Source organism: Zea mays, chromosome 9 (genome assembly GCF_902167145.1).
Source record: "Zea mays cultivar B73 chromosome 9, Zm-B73-REFERENCE-NAM-5.0, whole genome shotgun sequence".
Classification (NCBI taxonomy): domain Eukaryota; kingdom Viridiplantae; phylum Streptophyta; class Magnoliopsida; order Poales; family Poaceae; genus Zea; species Zea mays.
Window position 1 is genome coordinate 82,290,164 of NC_050104.1, and position 14,289 is coordinate 82,304,452.

Sequence of the window (14,289 nt, forward strand, 5' to 3'; positions counted from 1 at the left end):
CAGCATAGTCGAGGGTTATACCCAGACCAATGGGAGGCTACCTGCTTGGTGCACCGATCAGACAATGATCTTTGGGGTGTAGAGGCTTACTCAAAGCATTATTCTATCACTGAGCAGGACACTACCAAGGCAGCCATGTAGGATGCTGCATGACGTGCGCTTTCGTAGTATTATTCGTTGTTCAGTAGGGTGGCTGACGGCCTCGACCTGAAGTACTACCCTCGCCGCTCGACTGGCAGTACCAGAGGTGTGATTGTCTCACCCGTTGGTGAGGGAAATTCCAGATTGAGCAGCATGGTCAACCTGGTCACCGTGCTCAACACCGAGCTAGACCACGCCCTTAACGAGTTGGGCAAGGCTCGGGTGGAGATTGCGGAACTACATGTTGAGCCGCGGAGCACCGTCATTAGGAGGCTAGTTCACCCGCCCTTGTTGGGACTCAGCACCCTTATCGCTCGCTGCCCCATGGTCGTTATGCTTATGGCACCCCTGACTGCAGGACCTGGATAAACTTGGAACCCTAGATCACTAGAGTTGGAGTTTGTAATAAATGTTTAACTCAATGTCTTAGTCTTAGTTAGTTTTAGTTAGTTGGAGTAGTTTGCTTATCATGCATTTCTATGCTTGTCGTGATGAACTTATGATGGAGTTGGCTCTTTGTAATGATTGTCATCAAAGTGTGGGTATCCCCTTCAATTTGGTGTAGTTATTAATAAAGTTAGTTAGTTGGGCAACCTTTTATTTCCACTTTCCTCTTTATCTGAGAAGTTGTGTTGGCTACGTTGAGAATCAGTGAAGATGCTCATTTATTCAGTGTTATGAAGACTTCTATATATCTTTTCTTATGTTGAAAGACTGCAAGGTTAGGTCTGATGTGTGAATGCTTTCTATAGATGTCTGCCAACGGGCGTTGAGGTGGAAGCAAGCTCAACAAGAGCAGTAAGCACCACAGGATGAGGCACCCCAACAGCAGTTGCTACCACCACCCCAATGATAATAGAGCAGATGTTTCTCATGTAGACTCAGACAGTTCAAGAGATTGGTCAGACCCTGGCAGCCATGCAGCAAGTGCAGCAGCAACAACCTCAACCTCAACCACAAGTGCAGATGCCGCAGATGCCAAGAGATAAGAGTGTGAAGTTCATGAGAGGTCATCCCCCTGTGTTTGCCCACTCTGTAGATCCCATGTATGCCGAAGACTGGTTGCGCATGGTGGAGCGGGAGCTACATACCGCACAGTGCAATGACCGAGAGAAGGTTCTGTATGGTCCCCGTCTGCTAAGGGGAGCAGCCCAGTCCTGATGGGAGTCCTACCTCGCCACCCATGCCAACCCTAAAGCCATCACCTGGGAGGAGTTTAGAGATAACTTCCATCGGTATCACGTTCCTGAAGGTTTGATGATAGCGAGGAAGGAAGAATTCCTGGCATTGAAGCAAGGCCCCCTATCTATCAGTGAGTACAAGGACAAATTTCTACAACTATCTCGCTATGCACCTGAGTATGTCAACACTGATGCCAAGAGGCAGTACAAGTTCTTGAGAGGTTTGGTCAACCCCTTGCACTACTAGTTGATGAACCATACCTTCCCTACCTTTCAGCACCTAATTAACAGAGCCATAATGACTTAGAGGAATCGCTAGGAGTTGGAAGACCGGAAGCGCAAGATTGGTGGACCTCAGGCCGAGAGCAGCAGCCGTCCCTGGTTCTCAGGCAATCCACCCCAGTAGTTCAAGCAGAGCTACCCTCAGGGACATCAGCACCAGCACCAGCATCCACGTCCGCATCAACAATAGTTCCAGAGACAGTTCCCTCAGCAGCAGCAGCAGTACCACCAGAACACTCAATCGGGAGGAAGTCAGTACCAGAGACAGAACAACCAGGCACCTTGCCTTCCTACCCTAGCAACAAATCAGAGCAACCAGATAGCCCCAGCGCAAGGAGGACGCCGAGGATGTTTCCACTGTGGGGAACAAGGCCACTGAGCGTTGCATTGCCTAAAGAAAGCAGCTCAGCAGCAGTCAGCTCCCAGTGCCCCAGCAAGACAGAATGCACCCTAGCAAGGAGAAAACAACCATGGTCAACCCTGTGCTCAGTATGGAAAGGTGAACCACCTGGAGGCCGACACAATTCAGGAGACCCCAGGAGTGGCATGTTACACCCGGATTTAAAGGATAAAGCCGGGTGCGTCTCATATGTGCGCCAAAGAAGAACATCACATATAATGACAAAGTGTATAGAGATAAATGTCACAAATATCGTTATTACATAGTGGAAGTCTTACAAAAATAAATGAGAACAATAAAGCGAACTAATAATTATTCCTTGGTGCCATAAAGCTAACTGGGAGACGCCACCTAGATAAGCTCGTACTCCTCGTTGTAAGGCTCCTCCTAGACCACCTGTTCTTCTCCTGTGGGGGGATTATATATCGCAAGAGTGAGCTCACAAAAGATCATAGCTTAACAAGTTGTGGGGAATATTGTGCATGAACACGCCAAAGGTGGGAGCTCATGTGAAGTGTAAGGCTGATCAACAAATAAGGGTTAAAGCTGAGCGTTGCTTTTAATAAGTTGGTCAAATTTTATTAGCAGTTATTAAATGTAAGTAGATACCAAACCAGAGTAATAATAGATCAAAATTAATAATAAAACAACAATGCGATGCAAATGACAAATTGAATTTCAATCCATAAATTAATCATGCGAGAGTCCTGAGCTGCTGATGATCAATAACACAGATAGTATACCAGTTTTACACTCTATAGAGGTTGTACCCTTTACTCACAAGTCATGTTACCCATCTGCCACGGGGTTGTATGGACCCCTTACACCTCTACCAAGGAAGCGAGGCACGACAACACTACGAGGCCTTTACAAAGTTCCACTAGCTTCAGAAAACCCACTACAGTTTCTAGGGACCGCAATGCAGGAATCCCCCGTCTGACCGCCATCACAGCAAAATCAACCTACGAACCTCCCTACATGCCAACTCTCGTACTACCCTTGCCCCTTCGGGTAAGGTAGACCTCCACTAGCTTTCCTAATTAGTCAGCCAAGGGCGTCCCATTCCACCCTTGTGGTGGCACGTGTTTCTCAAGTTAAGCTCCATGTTCCAATTAACATAATAGTCTTATCATGAACAGAAATAGAACAATAATAATAAAGAATGACCATGTGTAATAGTTATCTCAACACCCAAAACCATATATAGCAATAGCAAGACTACCCAAAAGTTTAGGGGTAAACAAGGTGTAAAGATGACCAAACTAGGGTGACCTATTGGGTCCCATCAAAATTAAGCCTATGCATGCCAAAAAGATTATAGAGAACATTATTGAGTAAATAAAAGTGGTCAAGGGCACATCTTGCCTTCAATGAGCTCCTGCTCAGCAACTTCTACCTGCTGAACACCCAGATCCTCGGTCACTGGTTCGTCTACTTGAAGCAATACAAACAGACATGGTATAGGAGAAATTAACATCACACCAAGCATGAGTACAGAATACATAATAATAATCTACGTATCACAACAAGACCGTAGGTTCAAGAATCACTAAATTCAGAGTTACAGATTACAAGTTATGATTTTTCGAAGTCTTTAGGTGTTTGGTATAGAAATAATTAATTAATTTTAATTTAGGTTTCACGCTAAAACAGAGTTACCAAGTGATAAATAATATTAATACAAATAATGCAACTGGAATGGATTAAAAAGGAGTTAAAATGAATTTTCTAGGAATTAAACAAGTTTCTGGAATTGTTTTAATACAAAAAATCATTTTCTAAATCAATTTCTATGATTATCCAATTCTCTGTATTGCGCACATGAATAACAGGAAGTTCAGTGGTCCGCTGACAAATTTGTAGGGCGCGAGTGTAATTCTTTCCACATGGCACAGATGGCGGGCGGAATTCTCTGGAACTCAGGGTCTCTTATGCTAAAATGCCAGGTGAAGTGGTATGGGACGATATTAACCGTTCGATTAGAAACCGAGCACCAGGATCAGATCCCCCCTTAAAACGGATTAGTACATCGGATCTTAATCGCAACCGTTCGAGCTAGATCTAGAGGTCCAGGTTTGACAGGCCTGATAATGATTCCTATGCGCAGGATCCCCATTGAATGATCCAAACGGACCAGGCCCAAGTGTTATCTCTCCATTTAATCCTACCCCTCCGTTTCACCATCCACGACCCTAATCAACTCTCCTCTAGAATGCTCGGAGATTTAATCCGATCCGCACGTCGAATCCGACGGTGCACGTACATCGTCCCCAATCCCGCGCTCGTTCCTCCGATCGGCGGCGGCGCGAGCCCAACGGCGAGAAATCGAGGCAACACCGTCGATGAATCCTTAATGCAAGCCCAGAATTTACACAGAGGAGGTGAGTACGGACTCTATGGGAACACGTACCGGTGACGAAGGGCCATGGAAATAGCTAGCCACAGATGATGGCCGCACGGCGGATCTTGCGGACTCCGGCGAGCAATCGTCGAGGTTCTAGTCTCCTTGCGCCCCTGGATTCATGCCCACACCTTCACGAATACCTGCACCCTCTCCCGGTTCCGCACACGGGTTGAATCGACGGCCAACCAAGGTTGCCCACGCCGCGACGCTCCCTCATCACACTACTCCCCGACGTGGTTTTCTCGCTACGCTGTTCCTACTAAGCCCCCCCCCCCGCCCGGAGGACCCGGCCTTATAGCCCACGAGTTAAGCCAAACGTTCAGCTGGTAAAGGGGGAAGGGGGTCGCAACCGAACAACGTGGATTTTGGGTGGTTGTTACGTCGGTGCGCCGCTGTCTCCGCCGTGCACGTGAGGAAAAACAGGGAGTTTCTTCCCAGAGGCTGTCATGTAGGGCCACCAGCCAGTGTAACCAGGCGCGTGAGACAGAGCGAGTCATGAGAACAGACGTCTGTCACTGCCACTATGGGACCGTCTGTCGGTCTCGAGTGAGTATAGCGCGCACGTGGTGTTTCGCCCGCTTGTGAGGGGATGACAGGTTGACCCCACCCGTCGGCGCCCACACTGAGTTAGGTCATGCAGTCTCAAGGGCAGCTTGGCCGAAATATGGAGTGGCAGCCAAGCAGGCTGTTTCTCTTTTTTTCTTTCCCTTTTCTTTTCTTTTCTGTTTTCTTTTCTCTTTATTTTAGATTTCAAATTCAAATTTTTGTTGTCAAATTCTTACTCACATAAAATATACAAACTCAAATATCTGTATGAAAAGTTTTATTTATTTATATCTGTATATTCTTTGTATTGCATAGTGTTTTTCTTCTTTTTCTCTAAATTCCAAATTGAAAATTAGGCTCTAATCCCAATATCAACATTTTTATTATTATTATTATTATTATTATTATTAAATGCACAAATAAATAAACTCCAACATGATGCATGGATTATTAAGGTGTCATGAGCTAATTAATCATTTTAAATGTGGTTGTGCATATGTTCTAATAAATAGAGGGCAAAACATATAGGGAGATCAAATCTTTTCTTATGATTTACAAATTGGGTATTACAAATCCTACCCCCTTAAAAATAATCTCGACCTCGAGATGAAGAGGAACTAGGGAAAAGATGGGGAAATTCTATCTGAAGCTCTTCTTCTCTCTCCCAAGTAACTTCATCCTCTCCATGATGACTCCATTGCACTTTGTATATTTTGATCACTTTGTTCCTTGTAACTCGAGTCAAAGTGTCAATGATCTTGATTGGATACTCTGTGTAAGTTAGATCACCTTGCACACTGAATTCTTCCATTGGTAACTGTTCCTCTCAAACACGAAGACACTTCTTGAGTTGAGATACGTGGAATACATCATGCACATCAGATAGATGATCTGGTAGCTCAAGCTGGTAGGCCATCTCTTCAACTCACCTAAAGATTCTGAAGGGCCCAATAAAGCGAGGGGATAGCTTGCCTTTAACTTTGAATCTTCTCATTCCACGAATTGGTGACACCTTGAGGTACACATGGTCACCCTCTTTGAATTCCAGTGGTCTTCTCCGGTTGTCAGCATAGCTCTTCTGCCGAGTCTATGCTATCCTCAAGTTCTCTCGGATCATACGAACTTGTTCTTCTGCCTCTTGAGTAAATTCAGGCCCATAGAACTGCCTTTCACCAGTCTGATCACAATATAGAGGAGTTCTGCACTTTCTACCATGTAAAGCTTCAAATGGCGACATCTTCAGATTGGCCTAGTAACTATTATTATAAGAGAACTCAGCATATGGTAGACTCTTGTCCCAACTGCCTCCATGCTTAAGGGCACAAGCTCTTAACATATCCTCAAGTACTTTGTTAGTTCTCTCAGTCTGGCCATTAGTTTGAGGATGATAGGCTGAACTGAAGTTCAACTTTGTATCCATGTTCTCATGAAGACTCTTCCAAAATCTTGAGGTGAATTATGATCCTCGATCAGAAACAATCTTCTTTGGTACACCGTGTAAGCACACAATTCGAGCCATGTATAACTCTGCCAACTGAGAACCTTTATAAGTAGTCTTGACCGGAATGAAGTGAGCCACTTTGGTCAGTCTATCCATGATCACCCATATAGAATCATAACCCTTCAGGGTGCGAGGCAACTCGGTAATGAAATCCATACCAATTTCTTCTCACTTCCATTTGGGTACTTTTAATGGGTGTAGTAGTCCAGCTGGTCCTTGATGTTCAACTTTGACTCTTTAACATACATCACACATAGCCACGTGTGCAGCTACATCTCATTTCAGCCCATACCACCAGTAATTTTGCTTCAGATCCTGGTACATCTTGGTGCTACCAGGATGAATAGAGTAATCAGAGTCATGGGCTTCCTTCAGAATAGTTTTTCGGAGGCTGTCTATCTCAGGAACACATATCTGGTTCTTGAACCATATTGTGCCTTGCTCATCCTCTACGAAGTCTGGACCTCTACCTTCTGCCATCAGATCTTTCATTTCTTGGATTTTAGCATCACAGATCTGACCCTTATGTATTTCTTGCTCCAAGGTAGGTTCCACTTCGATAGTGATCCCTTTAGTATGTGCAACTATTCCTAGGTTGAGTCGTCTAAAATCTTCTACTAACTCATCGGGTAACTGGGCGACAATAGCTGCATGGACATGCTCCTTCCGACTCAAGGCATCCACAACCAGATTCACCTTGCCCGGATGATAGTGAATCTCCAAGTCATAATCCTTGATGAGCTCCAACCAACGGCGTTGCCTAAGGTTGAGATCTTTCTGAGTGAAGATAAACTTTAAGCTCTTATGATCAGTGTAGACTTTGCACTTAGTTCCCATTCTATAATGCCTCCAAATCTTGAGAGCATGCACTATGACTGCCAGTTCCAAGTTATGAGTGGGGTAGTTCAACTCATGTTTTCGCAACTGGCGAGACACGTAGGCGATGACATGCCCCTCTTGCTTAAGAACACATCCCAAGCCCTGGCGGCACACATCACAATATATATCAAATCCCTTCTGCAAATCTGGCATAATCAACATTTAGGTGACATCAATCTTAACTTCAGTTGATTGAAACTATCTTGACATTCACGAGACCAATTAAACTCCTTTCCCTTCTCTAATAGTGAGGTCATAGGCTTAGCAATCTTGGAGAATCCTTCAATAAATCGTCGATAATACCCTGCGAGTCCCAAGAAACTCTGGATCTCAGTAACTGAACTCGGTATCTTTGATCCTACTATCTCTCTCACTTTAGAAGGGTCCACTGATATTGGTCCATTAGAGATGATGTGTCCAAGAAATTACCCCACAAAACCTAGAATTAGCAGTAGTAGTTCATGCATTGAAGACCTGAAGGCACTATTTATATGGGCAAAAGTGTGATGCTTACACGGACCATAAGAGTCTCAAGTATATATTCACCTAGTTAGAGCTAAACATGAGGCAACAAAGATGGTTGGAGTTGATCAAAGACTATGAGCTGGAGATACACTATCACCCAGGCAAAGCTAATGTGGTTGCAGATGCTTTGAGTAGAAAAAGCCAAGTCAACATGATGGTCGCTCATCCGATGCCATATAAACTAGCGAAGGAATTCGATAGGCTGAGTCTCGGATTTCTAAACAGCACCCAAGGAGTGACAATTGAGCTGGAACCCAGTCTAGAACGAGATATCAAGGATGGGCAGAAAAATGATGAGAAGATCAATGAAATTCGACAGCTGATCTTAGATGGAAAAGGCAAAGATTTTCGGGAAGACGCGAAAGGCGTAGTATGGTTCAAAGATAGGTTGTGCGTTCCTGACATCAAATCAATTCGGGAGCTGATTCTCAAGGAAGCTCATGAGACAGCTTATTCCATACACCCTGGCAGCGAGAAAATGTACCAAGACCTGAAGAAAAGATTCTGGTGGTACGGTATGAAAAGGGAGATCGCAGAGTAAGTGGCCATATGCGATAGTTGTCAGAGAATTAAGGCAGAGCATCAAAGGCCCATAGGTTTGTTGCAGCCGTTGCAGATTCCTTAATGAAAATGGGATGAGATTGGGATGGACTTTATAGTCGGTTTGCCTTGCACTCGAGCCGGTTATGACTCCATCTGGGTAGTGGTGGACCGCTTGACAAAGGCAACTCATTTCATACTAGTCAAGACCAGCTACAATAGTGTCGTGTTGGCAGAGTTATACATGTCCCAGATTGTATGCTTGCATGGTGTTCCGAAGAAGATAGTGTCCGACTGAGGAACCCAATTCACTTCTCATTTTGGCAGCAGCTACAGGAAGCTTTAGGCACACATTGCAAGTTCAGTTCAGCTTATCACCCGTAGACAGATGGTCAAACTGAGAGAACCAACCAGATCCTAGAAAGATATGTTGAGGGCTTGTGCTTTGCAAGATAAGTCAGGTTGGGCTAAAAGGCTACCTTATGCAGAAAACTCCTACAACAACATCTATCAAGCCAGTTGGAAGATGTCACCATTCCAAGCACTCTATGGGTGGAATTGTCGAACTCCGTTGCACTAGGACCAACCCGGCGAAAGGAAGGTGTTTGGTCCAAATATTTTGCTTCAAGCCAAAGAGAATATCAGAATGGTTCGGGAGAATCTGAAGACAGCACAGTCCAGACAGCAAAGTTATGCTGACACCAGAAGAAGAGTGCTGAGTTTCGAAGTGGGAGATTATGTTTACCTGAAGGTGTCATCGATGAGAGGAGTCAGAAGGTTTGGAGTCAAGGGCAAGCTAGCACCTCGATACATCTGACCTTACTAGATTCAGGCAAGTTGCGGAGAAATGGCATATCAACTCAGCCTACCAGAAAGTCTATCAGACGTGCATGACGTGTGCCATGTGTCTCAGCTGAAGAAGTGTTTATGAGTACTAGAAGAGCAATTGCCAACTGAGGATCTCGAAGTTCAAGAATACCTAACATATATCGAGAAGCCAACTCAGATTCTGGAGACAGCGGACAGAGTCACTCGAAGAAGCTCCATCAGGATGTGCAAAGTCAACTGGGGCCACCATTCAGAGGAAGAAGCAACTTGGAAAGAGGAGATGATCTGAAAGTCAAATATCCCAAACTCTTTGCTAGCCAACCCTGAATCTTGAGGGCGAGGTTCTTTTTAAGGGGGTAGGTCTGTAACACCCTAAATTTGGGGGTATAAAATTTCTTCTCTAAATATCTACCAAATTCACTTGTTACTCCTTTTCTCACCTCTATAGATGTCATCTCTCTTCTTTTAATAGAATTTTGGGTATTTATTTGAGAGGTGTATTACTTCTTTAGAATATTAAAACCTAGGGGAGACATGAATTGTTGCTTCATGCTGAGCTTAAACTTTGTTTTTGGTTGATGCACATGTTTGAAATATTTGAATTTGAATTTGTGCATTGGTTTGATTTGAATTCAATAGAGAAAATAAAAATAAAAGGAATTAGAAATTCAAAAGAAAAAGAAAAAACGATTTAGCCTAGTTCGACCTAGCCCCCCCTGCGCGCTCGCCCTCCCCCTGATAGGCAGACCCCGCCTGTCAGTGCAAAACCGTGCCCGTGCATCCCTGCTCCCTCCCTCCCTCTGCACGGTGGGGCCGTCCTGTCGGTGTCGTTTCCCCTCGCGTGTGCGCCCAGTCCTCTATCTGCGCAGCGGGTCCCGCCCGTCAGCGCTGACCGCCTGTTCGTTAGCCCGTGGACCCCGCTTGTGAGACCCGTCCTCCCAACCGTCCGCACGCACGACGTGGAATCCACACCCACGACGCACGTCGAGGCCATGCTCGCCCCCACCCCGGTCATTTCCAGCTGCCTGCACCCCACTCCCTCTCCCTCCTCCCTCACTTGCGCACTCGCAGAACCCCAGCACCTGCATCGCACCACACGCGCACCAGAGAAACCCCACCACGGTCCGTCGTGGTCTCGGGCATGTTCCGCGGCCGCCGTGGAGTCCCCGTCGTGTCCTTTGCCCCGGTGAGCTTCGCCTCAATGCCAGTAACCAGAGACGCCCCTCGGTTCGCTCCTTCCCCCACTATTTCTCTATGCCCGCGCTCGCCGGACCTCGATCCACCGTGCAGCCAGAGTCCCACCGCCATTGATTCGAGGCCTCACCGCGTCCCTTTGCCATTCAAAGGTCCCGGAGCCCTCTCTTGAGGTAACCAACCTCCCCCTGCCCCTAATTTCCCCTTTCCTGCCCTTGTGTGTGCACAATCGCTCGCCAGAGTTGAGCTGCGCCGCCGCCGAGCCACCTCGCCACGGACTGCCACCCTCCTGTGCCTTTGCGCCGATGTCGTCCCCACGGTTGTGTTCGCCATGTTGCCCCGAACCCACCCGAGCCCTTCCCAGCGCCCTAGGGCCCCCCGTGTACCCGCGCCCTCGTCTTCGGTGGAGCTCCGCCATGGAGTCGGGCGGTGCCGCCGCTGGCAGCCAAGGAGACCCTACCTAGGCTTAACGTGGGATCTCAGGCGTCCAACTGAGATTAGGCGGCCCATATTTAAATAGAGCAGATCTAATCCTAACCGTCCGCTCAGGATCCAGCCGCTCGGATCCGTTCCCTCACCCGCACCCTTGCCTGGCCGGTCAGCCCGCCTCGCCCCCAAGTCGCTGACCTCCCTGGCCCGCTTGTCAGCGCTCGCCCACGCACGCGCTCTTGCGCTTGGATCTAATCTCAGCTGTTGATCCGAGATCCAACGACCGAGAGCGCCCGATACCCCTTGGACTGGCTATTTTGTAAAAGAGACCCCCGATTTCCTAGAAATTGAACCCGCAGTCCTGTTTCTTGCGCTCGGGCCCCTGGCAGAGAAGCCCCTGGTCTTTATTTTAATCACAAAAATAGGTTTAATTTAGTGTTTTTAAATTCTAAAACTTGTTTATTTCATATCTTTTCCATATGAACTCCAAATTGGGTGGTTCAAATTACAAAATGTTCATAATATTATTCTCTATCTGTTTAAATTATAATCTTTCACTATTTGCATGTCTTAATTTTATGACTAGACAATAGGTTAATTTAAAGTGATAGATTATTTATTAAAGGGAGAATAAATGTGAAACCCTAATGAATAGTTAAGTGATTAACTTTGTGAAATTAATCCCATGAAATGTATGATCCCATCTCTAAAATAACTTTAACTAAGTAAGTACTTCATTAAGATAGATATAGTTAAGTAATGTAATCTACTGAGATAGGCAGTACTTAGAGAACAATAGACCTCTAGATATATTAATCTACCCTGGAACCTAGAGTTCACTTTTGTGTTTATAATTTTCTATTGAACTTGTCTTCACTCTATTGCATATGTCTGGTGTACTTTTCTTTTGTCATTCCCCAAATGTGTTGAATGAATGATTGCTTTGCGTAGACAACGAGCAATTCGAGGTTTCCGAGTATGTTGTAGGAGACTTCCTTGAGCAGCAACCTAGTGAAGACAATTGTCCTCTGACGCATTATATACTATTTACTTTATAATACACTGTCCCGCATACCATGACCAACCTAAGAATTGACTAGCTTTCTATTTACCTTGTCCTTGATTACCTTTAGGGTTATTATGGTTAGCTTCATGCTATTGCTTTACTTTAATCAATGAACATGATGAGAACATTTATGATACGATGATGCTATCTTGATTATGAGGATGAACATGTGATATTTTAGGGGACTCGGGTTGTTTCCCGAGTACCTCTTCGTAAGGACCTGTTCGTTGTATGACCACCCGGGAAAACAGTACAACCATGAGGGTGGAATGCGACGCGCTTAATTGATTAATTAGATGAACTTGGGTGTGGTTGGCTTTGCCGTTGGGCCATCAATGGGGGTTGGGGCATAGTGCTTCCTCTGCTCAGGGTGGGTGCCGAGGTTCTTTCGATTTGGTTTTGTTAGTCACCCAACTTAGGGAGGAGTATTGTGTTTGTATGACTGGTGAAACCTAACGAGCTACCGCATATCAGGGGAATCTTTGTAAAGGCTATGTAGTGATACCCTGCCAGACCACCTAGGTAGTGGTCAATGGGGAGTAGTGAAAGGGAAATGAGCTTATACATTCCTATAATCGATTTTGGTGTTTGACATCCATCACAAACCATGTGGACAAACTAGTTTACCTAGTTGTCATTTATCTCATGTGCATAAAGTTCAACATAAACCAACAAAGAAAATAAATTGGGAACTCTACAAAATTGGAGCAAAGACATGCATTAGTGCTGCCAGTGGCGCACCGGACATTGTCCGGTGCCTAGGCCAAGACACCCACGAACAGGCCGCTCTCGGGTTTTTCCCGAAGTCGCTCCGCTATAATTCACTGGACTGTCCGGTGTACACCAAACATGTCCGGTGAGCCAACGGAGCAATAGTTAACTACGCCCAACGGTCGACTATGGTGAACAGTGAAAGTGCACAGTGCAGAAGTCAGAAGTTAGAGCTGCAAAGTCAGAACACACCGGATTGTCCGGTGTGCCACTGGATTGTCCTGTGCCGCAAGAGGACAAGGGACTTCAACGGTTAACCACTCCAAACCCCAACGGTCTGCTGACATGGCAGGCACCGGACAGTAAACAGTGTCGTGTCCGGTGCACCACGCCGGACTGTTCAGTGTGCCATCGACAGTAACAGCTATAATAGTGGTTAGGGCTATAAATACCCCCTAACCACCTCCATTCAAGCTATCCAAGTTTTCTGAACTTCACATTCAATACAAGAGCAAAAACATTCACTCCAAGACACATCCAATAGATCAAATCCTCTCCAAGTCTCAAAATCAACTCAATTGCTTAGTGACTTGAGAGAGGGTTTTTTGTGTTCCTTTTGTTGCTCTTGTTGCTTGTATTGCTTTCTCCTTCTCATTCTAATTCTTCTAAGTGCTTTATAAATCTTGCAAGAGACAACTAAGTTTGTGGTGATCCTTGCGGGGTCTTAGTGACCCAAGTGATTAAGGAGAAGCACTCGACCAGTCTGTGTGACCGATTGAGAGAGGGAAAGGGTTGGAATAGACCTAGCCTTTGTGGCCTCCTCAACGGGGACTAGGTTCTTTGGAACTGAACCTCGGTAAACAAATTGCCGTGTCCATTTGTGTTGATTTCCACTCGATTTGTTTCCTCTTTCCTCTCTCTCTAAAGTTTCCTTGCTCATATTGATTTGAGTTTGCTCCCAAGGTTATCCACATCAATTGAGCAACTCATAGCAAGGAGAACTATCTTCTGCACTCTGAATTATTTCTAATGCTAACCCCGGGCATAGTGCGTGTTTAAAGTTTGTAAATTTTAGGTTTCTCCTGTTCACCCCCCCCCCCCCCCCCTCTAAGCGACTTTCAAGTAGCGCTCCTCTGGCAGAAAGGGAATCACGACTCGTGGGTAAAATGTGCAACCTCTGTAGAGTGTTAGAAACTGGTATATCAGCTGTGCTCGCGGTTATGAGCAGCCTTGGGAGCTCCTTTGATTAGAGTTACTTTGGTTAACTTTTATGATGATGCTTAATGATGGTGACTATCTTTACAGTATTTTGGTATTTCCTCTTAGAGGGAGTGCCACTTGGTAATAACTTGGGTTTATTGCTAAAACTTGGCTTTCTACTAGTAATAAATACCTAACCAACTAAAAGCAATCGTTTCAAGCTTAACTCCATATCACTTTAGCCAAACGTGACATTTGCTGAGTACGTTGATGTGTACTCACCCTTGCTTTTAAAAACCACCCAACCCCAGGTTGTCCCCATTGCAATAAGTGCTTAGGAGAAGATGAAGGCAACATGGAGGACTTTCAGGAGTTTCAGGACTTTGGTGAGTTCTAGTTGTGTTTAGTGGCAAACCCACAGTGAGCTGCCTATGAAGGCCTTATCGTACTATGTTTCGTAAT